A 9177-nucleotide genomic window follows, 5' to 3' on the forward strand; every position below is an offset into this window, starting at 1 on the left:
TCCAAATTGTGTTGGGTTAACCTAAGGGCTTGTCCTGATCCAGACACAATGCAAAGACCCACAGCTGAACACACATCAGGTGTAGATTTCACAGTGTGAGGATAGAGCGATGAAAGATTGGGGAAAAAAAAAAAAAAATGATATGTAAGGATGAAAAATGAAGATCCTGGAAATAGAGATTCAGAAAACTTTATTGTCTGCCACTTTTCCATTTAAGACAATCCTCCTAGACATGGGCAAGGTAACAGAGACACAAACATAAAAACATAAAACATAAAAAAACCAATAGCATATACCAAAATGCACATATAACTTTGCTAGGATTATAAAATACAAGTTTCTGTATAAAAGAGAAAGGCTGTTGTACCTGACCCTCCGCATTCCTTACGTTCCTCTCACCCTATAAATTCAATACCTGTCAGATTTATTCTCTTCTTTAGTTTTAATTTACAGAGTGTTTGTTGGTTTAGTAAATCCCAACGGCTTTGGAAAATCTCCCTTCCGAAGTTTCTAATGTAGAATCCTACGACTCCACTGACTAAATCCATCAGAATAAATTGAACGCAGTCACAACAGACATATCCAGTGACTTCCTGCACTGCAACCCCAGCATTCCAGTTGGGTGGTGTGTGTGTGTGTGTGTGTGTGGGGGGGGGGGGGGGGGGGGGGGGTCGAGGGGGTCAGAGGTGAGAGATGAAGTCTGTCATTACTGCTGCACTGGACATGGTCACAACAGGGAAGAGGAGGGACTTGAGTATTACCTGGATGTGACGAACGAGCCGGTGGCTTTGGCGAGACAGTGGCAAAAACAAAATGGACCTTTTCTATCGGAGACCATGATTAGTCTACTATAAAAAATAAAAAAAACTTGCAAAAGAGATGGACAAGATTGCTCTGGAGCCTTTTGATCCCAAAAACCAAAGTGTGGAAGGAAGGTGTGGGGAAAAAGAAACTCCTCAAACGCAATTTGAAAGGAGGAGCGCATGCTAAAGGAGCGGAGTGCCTTTGTGATTTCGTCCTGGAGATTTGGGAGTAAAGATCATTGAAACCTGATCTCTCTCTCCCTACAAACTCTGATGCACAAGTCTTTATGGGAGCCAAACTATAATCTGTTGACCTGGAACTGAGACTCTAACCCCCAAGTGATTTGTCAGGTCATGTCAGCAGCTTTACTGCAGTCATAGTAACCTTGCTGAGGTAAACTTTACTCGCCCACTTCTGTGGTTTTGACCTTTGATGTTCAAGAGAGGGCTCCTTAACAAAAGTGGTAAAAGCCATTTGCCTGAAGTACATTTCTCTAGTCTTGTCTCAAATGCCAGAGCAGAAATCTGATTCCGCATTACCGCATAACCTTCTGGCTCTCCTCCTGAGTTTTGCCAGAGGAAACGTCTGCGGTGAATCTCTGTGAATTGCCACTAAGTATAAATAACCTCAACCTTGTGGAATGTGATACTTCATGCTGTCTATACTGTTGGTCAACACTCTTTCACACGTTTAGAGAAAGCTTGAAACTTGAGGAGGGCAAACAGCCGCATGTCGTTATTCCATATTCAGGGTTTATGCCACTGAAAACAAGACTGATGGAACTGTAAGAAGTGTCTTGAGGGCTTTTACACTCTTAAAATGACAGGATCCATTCGTCTAGTTTGACATACTACACTCATTTATGTTACTTTTTAATGCAACAAATTAATAAGTTGTAATATGTTGTGTCAGTATATAATCAAATTTAATTTAATCTCACAAACAAAGGTCCCATAAATCGGAGTCGCATCTAACCAATATTTGTCTTTGGGCAGCCAACAAGAGTTTGTTAAAACAACATGTTAAAAAAAGACATTTGTGTCATTTTACCAACATTGACTCCTGTCCATTATGTTCTGAACAAGCCTGTTTTGTTTATTTCTCACCTGCACACTGAGGAATGCTTCACTTTTTATTGTTGTTTTATCATGTGTACATATTCCTGTGCAAATAAAGAAATACTAAACTAAACTTCGAAACTAAGTCTCTTTCAACAGATTAATGTCCTTATTAATAATATGAGAAATGACTGAGAGCATAAAATATAATTCACAAAGCTAGAGTTAACCATACCAGAGAATATACCATAATGTAATCAGCCTTCAAGAGTTTGGTGACCATATGGTGCCATCATGTGGTGAGTTCACTGAATAACACCAGTAATATATTCTGATACAGTGATATCTTGACTGTCTTGCCTGTAGCAACTAAGCACTCACTTCTCATATTATGCAAGAATAAATTGAAGACTTTCATTCCAAAACAAGATATGCACCATTTAAAGAGAGTGACACATTCTTACAAAATGATTGATAGTGCAAAGATGAAAAGTTGTTCTGGTACATTTCAAAGGATAGTAGGTAGCATAACTCACTCACTGATAATGCGATAACACTTTGACAGACTGGATCTTCTAGATTTTAGAGACTATAAATGGTGAGCACCAGGTACATTTCCTTTTAAATTTGAATGCACTTTCACTTTTATCTTTTTAATCTTTTTGCACTGTCTTTATACCTATGTCTTTATTTTTCTTTTATTTATGTAAAGCACTTTGAATGGAAGTGTTGAAAATCCAAAATTTAATAGTGTGAATCCTGGAATTGCTTAGGTTGTAGCTTATTGTATCTGGCCCTGAAAACACAGGCTTATTACTTTATAGAAGAAGTTTTCTGATATTTTTCTAACATCTCTGACATCCCTCTTTCATAACTGGCTGATGAGCAGCAGATAAACATGTTCAAATTCTCAAACTGTCCAGGGAGTGGCGATGGAAGCCTGCCTATAGCTGTGATGAATCCTAGCTTGAGATTGCTTCACAGTCATGTTTAACTCGGAGCGCCCGAGGATTCAAACTCAAAATGAAAAAGGAATCACCAGACCTGCCAAGTTAGCCTCCCTCGGCATTTTCATTTTGTCATTCCACTTTTGTTTGGTTTTGAAGCTTCCCTTTATTTATCCGGGGGAAAGTCTGCTAATCGCACTTGCTCTTGTTCAGGTGCGGAGGAGAAGTGAACTGTAGTCCAGAAAAGAAGAAGAAACACCACATTTGCATAGGATACTTTATTAATAGAGCAATGTTTCAGTCTACAAGTGCAAATTATATTAATTATAGAACCTGAAAATGGTCTTGTGGACCGAAACGTTGTTTTATTCATAAGGAGTTTTTTCTTCTTTTCAGGCTATAAAACCTGAAAATAGTAATCCCAATCTGACTAAAGTAGATGAGTTTCAGCGAAGGAACATAATGATATACTGGGTTATTTTATAGCACCTATGGAGCTCGTGCAGTGTCACTGTCACTGAATGTTATGCCTGTTTCCACTGCATCACTCCACTGCATCCTTCCTTCCTTGCCGTTGTTTTTCAGCACATGCAGCACTAACACAGCCGGAGTATCCTGCACAGTAAATGATTGGATGCTTGATGCAGAGTGACAGCATTTTCCCATTATGCTTTCTATGTGACAGATACATGCGCTGGGGCAGCGAGGCTGTCAGCATAATGTTGGTGAAATGTATCTCTATCCCCCTCCAGTCAGCTGTGGTGTTCCACAAAAAGGAAATGTTTCACCCTCTCTCTTTGGATTTCCTTTCCACAGACCTCCATCCTACTTTTCTTAAATTATTAACTTAGCTCAAGGAAATGCTGTTTGGGGACGATAACATAACATGCATGTTAAAGGGGCCCTATTATAGGAATTCAGATTTTCCTCTATTTATATGTGTATATGATCAAATATGTTTTACATAGACATTGTTCAAATTAGATTTTGTTTGAGTGGTTAAATTTAAAGTTGTTGCATTTTCAAACACCCATCCTTTTTAACAGTAACTCCAGTCAACGCATCACAACGGGACTTGCTCCTGATTGGCTCCCCTCACTAAATAATTGCCCAAATCCTTCCAAACAAGCAAGTTTGCAACATCCGAACTGACACACCCACTGGAAAGCCCCCAGTCAGCAGGTTTATTCATATGAATTAGAGGAGCAGAGTGCTGTCGGCCAATCAGAGTCCAGTATTGTGACTGTTCTGCCTCCGAGGACTTAAGGCCCGGTCACAGTGCGTAGTCTGACCGATTTTGGGCGGGGTGAGAGGCTCCAATCTGCCGTTACAAAGTTTTGAACAGGCAGATCATGTATTTTTTCACTGCTTTGGTATTGCATTTCATAATGTTACATCATTTTAACCAGTTGGCAATTGCTATTAGATAGTATCAATCGAAAAGAAACAGAAAAACAAATCAATATAATGATTTCAGAGCTTACCATCGACCCCAGCGATAGATGCAACCGTTCTCAAAGCATCATTTTTGAGATGTTTATTCTTGTAGTCTTTCAAATAGATGTTGTAGTGAACTGGGAAGCTTTGAATGGCTGGAATCAACTTACCGTCCATTTTGCACTTACCAGGCAGAACTATTGCTCATGAAATGAAATCACGTCAGCAGGGAAACAAAGAAGTGCAGAAATCTGATTCGCTGTTGCTTTTCTGCTAACAAGCTTGTTGACCATCCACACAACATTCATTCAATACATTTTGACAATGTTACCCTTTTAACTGAACTACATTTATTTGCAAAACATCATTAAGAACATTATTTGTATCCTGAGTCATAGTGTAGTTAAAAAAAACATGAAAACTGAATAATATAGGACATTTAAGACCAGATATACAGGTTTGGAGAGTATGCTGAGAATTTACAGTAATACATATATAGACAAACCAGCAGATGTCAGCAGAAAGCTACATGGCATTTAACAATCTGTGAAGCAGCATAAGGTTCCTCTCAGTGAACTGCCAATTCATTTATTTAATTTCATGCATTTAGCTGATGCTCTTATCCGGAGTGACTTACAGTGGCTGAGCAGACAGGGGTTCAGTGTCTTGCTCAAGGACAGGACACACACAGTTGTTGATGGAGACACATTGGCTGGGAATCAAACCTGTGACCTTTCAGTTCTGGAACGGTCTCTCAAAGCGCTAGGCCGTCACCATCTGCGCACCAACTGTAGTTTCCAGGAGACACATCTGCTGCGTTTGCCACTAAACAGGATGTGGTGGAAACATCCTTTGCGCCATTACATTCATAATTATTTTGCATAATTATTTTGCCAACATGAAAGTCTACACGCTCACAAACTGACTGCTACCAGTTGTTGAACAACAATCTCCTATCCAATCCATCTCGCCAATTTCTCTTCTCTCTTTGATGCCAGCATCTAATTTTGTGCACAATACTGATGAGATGTGTGAAGTCCTCAGGTTGTGTTTGTGCGTGCCTGCATGCCTGCGACATGGCTGTCTGCACATTTCACACCTTTTACAAAATGATGAGCGACTGTACCGGGGTGACCCGGGGCTCAGCAGGCTGATGTGCTTACCATGTGTTTCCAGTCTGATAAGTTTATTGTCAGTGCTTTCTATCCAGTGTTACCTTTGAAGCATGTCATCCCTTCTTTCTCCCCACATTTCTTGTCACTCTCCACTGTATATTCTCTATGGAAGCAGAAACACTATAAAAAATAAAGTTAACAAACAACAACTGTTGACGATGGGTGCAAATTCCCCAAGGATTTAGTAGTTTACTTGTTCATGTTGCCATTTGACAGCCATAATGTGATGTTAATTTGCCTTGAAATTATGGAAATGATGCGCAACTAAGAAGCCACTATAAAACGTAGGGTCAAAAGAAGAAAGGTTACGCACTCAGCTCAGCAAAGATTTTCTCATGAGTGTGTCAGAGGCGTCCATTCAAATCATTAGCATGAGATGGATTTGGAGTGAGTGATCGCTTTAACCGTGCTTAACAAGCATACGTGTTTGGTAGTGACACTGAGATGAGTCACTTTCCTCTGCGGCAGGGTGTCACAGGTCAACGCAGAAGCACAAGTCAGCTAAAAATCAGAGGGTTGCTGGTTCGATTCCCACCACCGATGACAAGATCTATTCCAGCTGTGAACTGGAGACTGGAAAGTGGCTGGTAATACACTGAAACACTGAAACTGCCTTTCAACTGGAAGACTTGGGTTCCAGACCTCGTGTCGGCAATCATCCACCCTGCTGAAGTGTCCTTGAGCAAGACACTGAATCCCTACCAGCTCCAGGCTGCTGCTCTATAGCTGACCCTGACCTTTGACCTCTCTGGAGGGAGGGGGGGACAAGAGAAAAGAGAATTTCCCTACAGGGATTAATAAAGAATCACACCACCAACAAGGGAAGGAGCGGCCACATGTTGACTCTGGTCCAAGTAGGTTTATGTAGTATGTTACTGACAAGAGAAACGTTGAATAAGTAAAACTTATTTTAGTTATTTATTTAGATATTTAGGGTGTGGGGATTCAATTACATTTACATTACATTACACCTGCTCCAGGGGCGGAGCTTGTCTTTCATGCATATGGGTGCAAGCTATAGTTAGTGATAGTGATCTCTGTCTACTCAACCATGTTATAAGTCTAACAGGGCAAATTATAATTAAAATTGTATTATTTATTATGCCACAGAAAATCCAGCGCTAAATCCCAGTGAGCTGTCAAAACAACATATAAGTGCCTCAATATCACAGCAAAATCAACATTTTTTTTTCCAAGTCTGCCATATTACACAAACCCTACAAATTGATTGTTCTAGATTTTGTCTTCGCAAATTTGTAAATAACTGTGTTGATAAAGGTTATAAGAGTGAATTAGTGATGGAAAATAGTCATTATATGCTCATTCAATATTACTATATTCCAAGGGACTCTCTACTTTGTTGACCTTGACAGCACCCATTCAAATTCTGCTTATGACCTGCTCTATCAGGCAGGATGCTACAGAGCAGCAGAGAGGAAGCAGGTTTTTACACCACAGTTTCTCCAGCCTCGGCTCTATGGATACAGAACATGCAGCAAAAGGGCACCCGTGCTGATAGAGGTCAAAGGTCACTTGTCTACATGGAATGCCCCGGCTCCTATGGGCTTTGACATTGCAGCAGAGTGCTTCACTATGCCCTCGGTGTCTGTATATGACTAAAGCAACCGACTGCATGGGGGGAAATGTGCGGGCGCACATGCAGAATAACTAGATTGCACTTGATGTGGTAAGACATGAGTCAGTCTTTGACCGTCCCTTTGTTTTGCAAAATCTGGAGAATTGAAGTTGATTGGATTTGACTTTACACAGTTGCTGGTTCAAGATGATGATGTCAGCTGTTTTGCATTCAAGGAATCAACCATCTATGGTTAATGTTTCATAACGATGATGATATGTTATTCTACTGTTTCAGCACACTTCTTATTTGTATATCTCTCAACTCTCTTTATTTCTGAACACAAGGAAATATAGACACAGAAAAGGCAAAACCAGCCAAAGGTATAATTTCCTTTTCTTTATCATCTTTTTGCAGAACGAAAACATTTGCCTTTTACGATGTAGGCCTAATACCTTGATTGAACCATTTCTTCTGACAGCTACAGGCTAAAAAGCAGTTATTAATTTTATTCATTATCATAGTTTTGCCTACTGGCCACCCTACTGTCAATATTATTTTTGTGTTTTATAGTCTCACAGCAAAACAAAATCTGCCAAAAGAGCTATAAAAATATGATCAAGCCTCTGGGTGTTTGGCAAGGAAAAGTTCCAAATAATTTAAGTACCCTGTGATGGGGCAAATGGAGGGAAAACAAGAAGCAGTCACATCCAAAATTGGGATTAAATTGTCTCAGCATGTTCTTATTCTGTGTCTTGATACAGGATATCCACTTGTATGCCTGTCCAATTGTCTGTCAACGCTGCCAACGTGAATTCTGGGGAATAGTCAAACTGGCAGGATTATTAGTGAGCTGCTTTTCATTCATACATTTGGATAGAATTTGGATATTGGGTGAAAATTTCATTAACATTTGCAATATGAAATCATGAATAGGTCAAGACCAAGGTAACCTCTGTAAAACATCTGTAAAACATCTATGAAATCTCTGTAAAATCTCAGAAAAAAAGAAAAGCAAGCAATTCAAAAGCCTAAACTGGTCTATAGTAGTGCAGATTGCGATATATTGCTTCATTTACTCAGCATTTCACCTTTTGAATTTGCTTTGCATTCATATCAGGAGATAAAGAGAGAGAGAGAGAGAGTGAGACATGCAGACAGACGTAGAGTTTTTTTTTTCATATTCAAAACTTCACTGTTGGAACATTTGGTGGCAGAAGGAGGAATGGAAGAGGAAGACTTGGCAGGAATGAAGAAGACAGGTGGTCTAAACACACAAGGAACAGAGAGATCAAAGGAGGCAAATCATATATACGTGTGTCATATCCAGTGGGATTGACAGCAGTGGAGAAAAATGTCAGCAGTGTTATCTTGTCTCCTCACAAGGTGTTGGAGCGGTTGAAAAACAAACTTGGGAGATGTCAAGTCTGCGAAAGTCACATGAAGTGGAACGGCTGTGACTGACTGCACTTTGAATCGGTAAAAAAATAACATGTGGGGACATTAAAGAGCTGATGGGACACGGAATATGCTTTCTTCCACTTCACCTGACAGCAGCTGAAAAAGGACTGGCTGGTGGGACACCGAAGTCACTCAGCGCTCAGAAACCTGAAGAGGCAGCAAGTGTTTAAATATTGAAAAACATGATATAAGATATGAGTAAAACATGTCGTGTGTAGAGCACAGGGAGCCAGGCCCTGCATCATAAAAATGTATACACAATCTATACATATCATGATATTGTAAGATGCCATTTGCTCTATCCTTTATTTATATTTTCTGTTGCTGTATCCTGCTACTGTTTGCTGCTGCAATAATACTTATATTTCCACATGGGGATTATTCAAATTTCATTTTATCTCAAATACAATTCTCAGTTTTTTCATTACTTTTTTTTGCATTTAAAGATATTGAATTTCAGCACATAATATCAGCTATTGGCAGCTTCAATCCAAAGAAATAATAATAACAGCCTTAAAAAAGCAGATCCCTAATCAAGAGGGCTCACTGAAAGGATGGTTGCTCTGTGCAAGACAGGACATTAAAGGATTCAGCAAAATGTTTTTTTTTAATGTGAAGAGACTCATTATGCACTATATTACCTAAAGTTCAGTACAGAATGCCTTTTCATCACCTGTGTCTGTGTGTGGGGAAGCAATGCGCCTGGCCCGCCCCAAATC

Source organism: Centroberyx gerrardi, chromosome 18 (assembly GCF_048128805.1).
Source record: "Centroberyx gerrardi isolate f3 chromosome 18, fCenGer3.hap1.cur.20231027, whole genome shotgun sequence".
Classification (NCBI taxonomy): Eukaryota; Metazoa; Chordata; class Actinopteri; order Beryciformes; family Berycidae; genus Centroberyx; species Centroberyx gerrardi.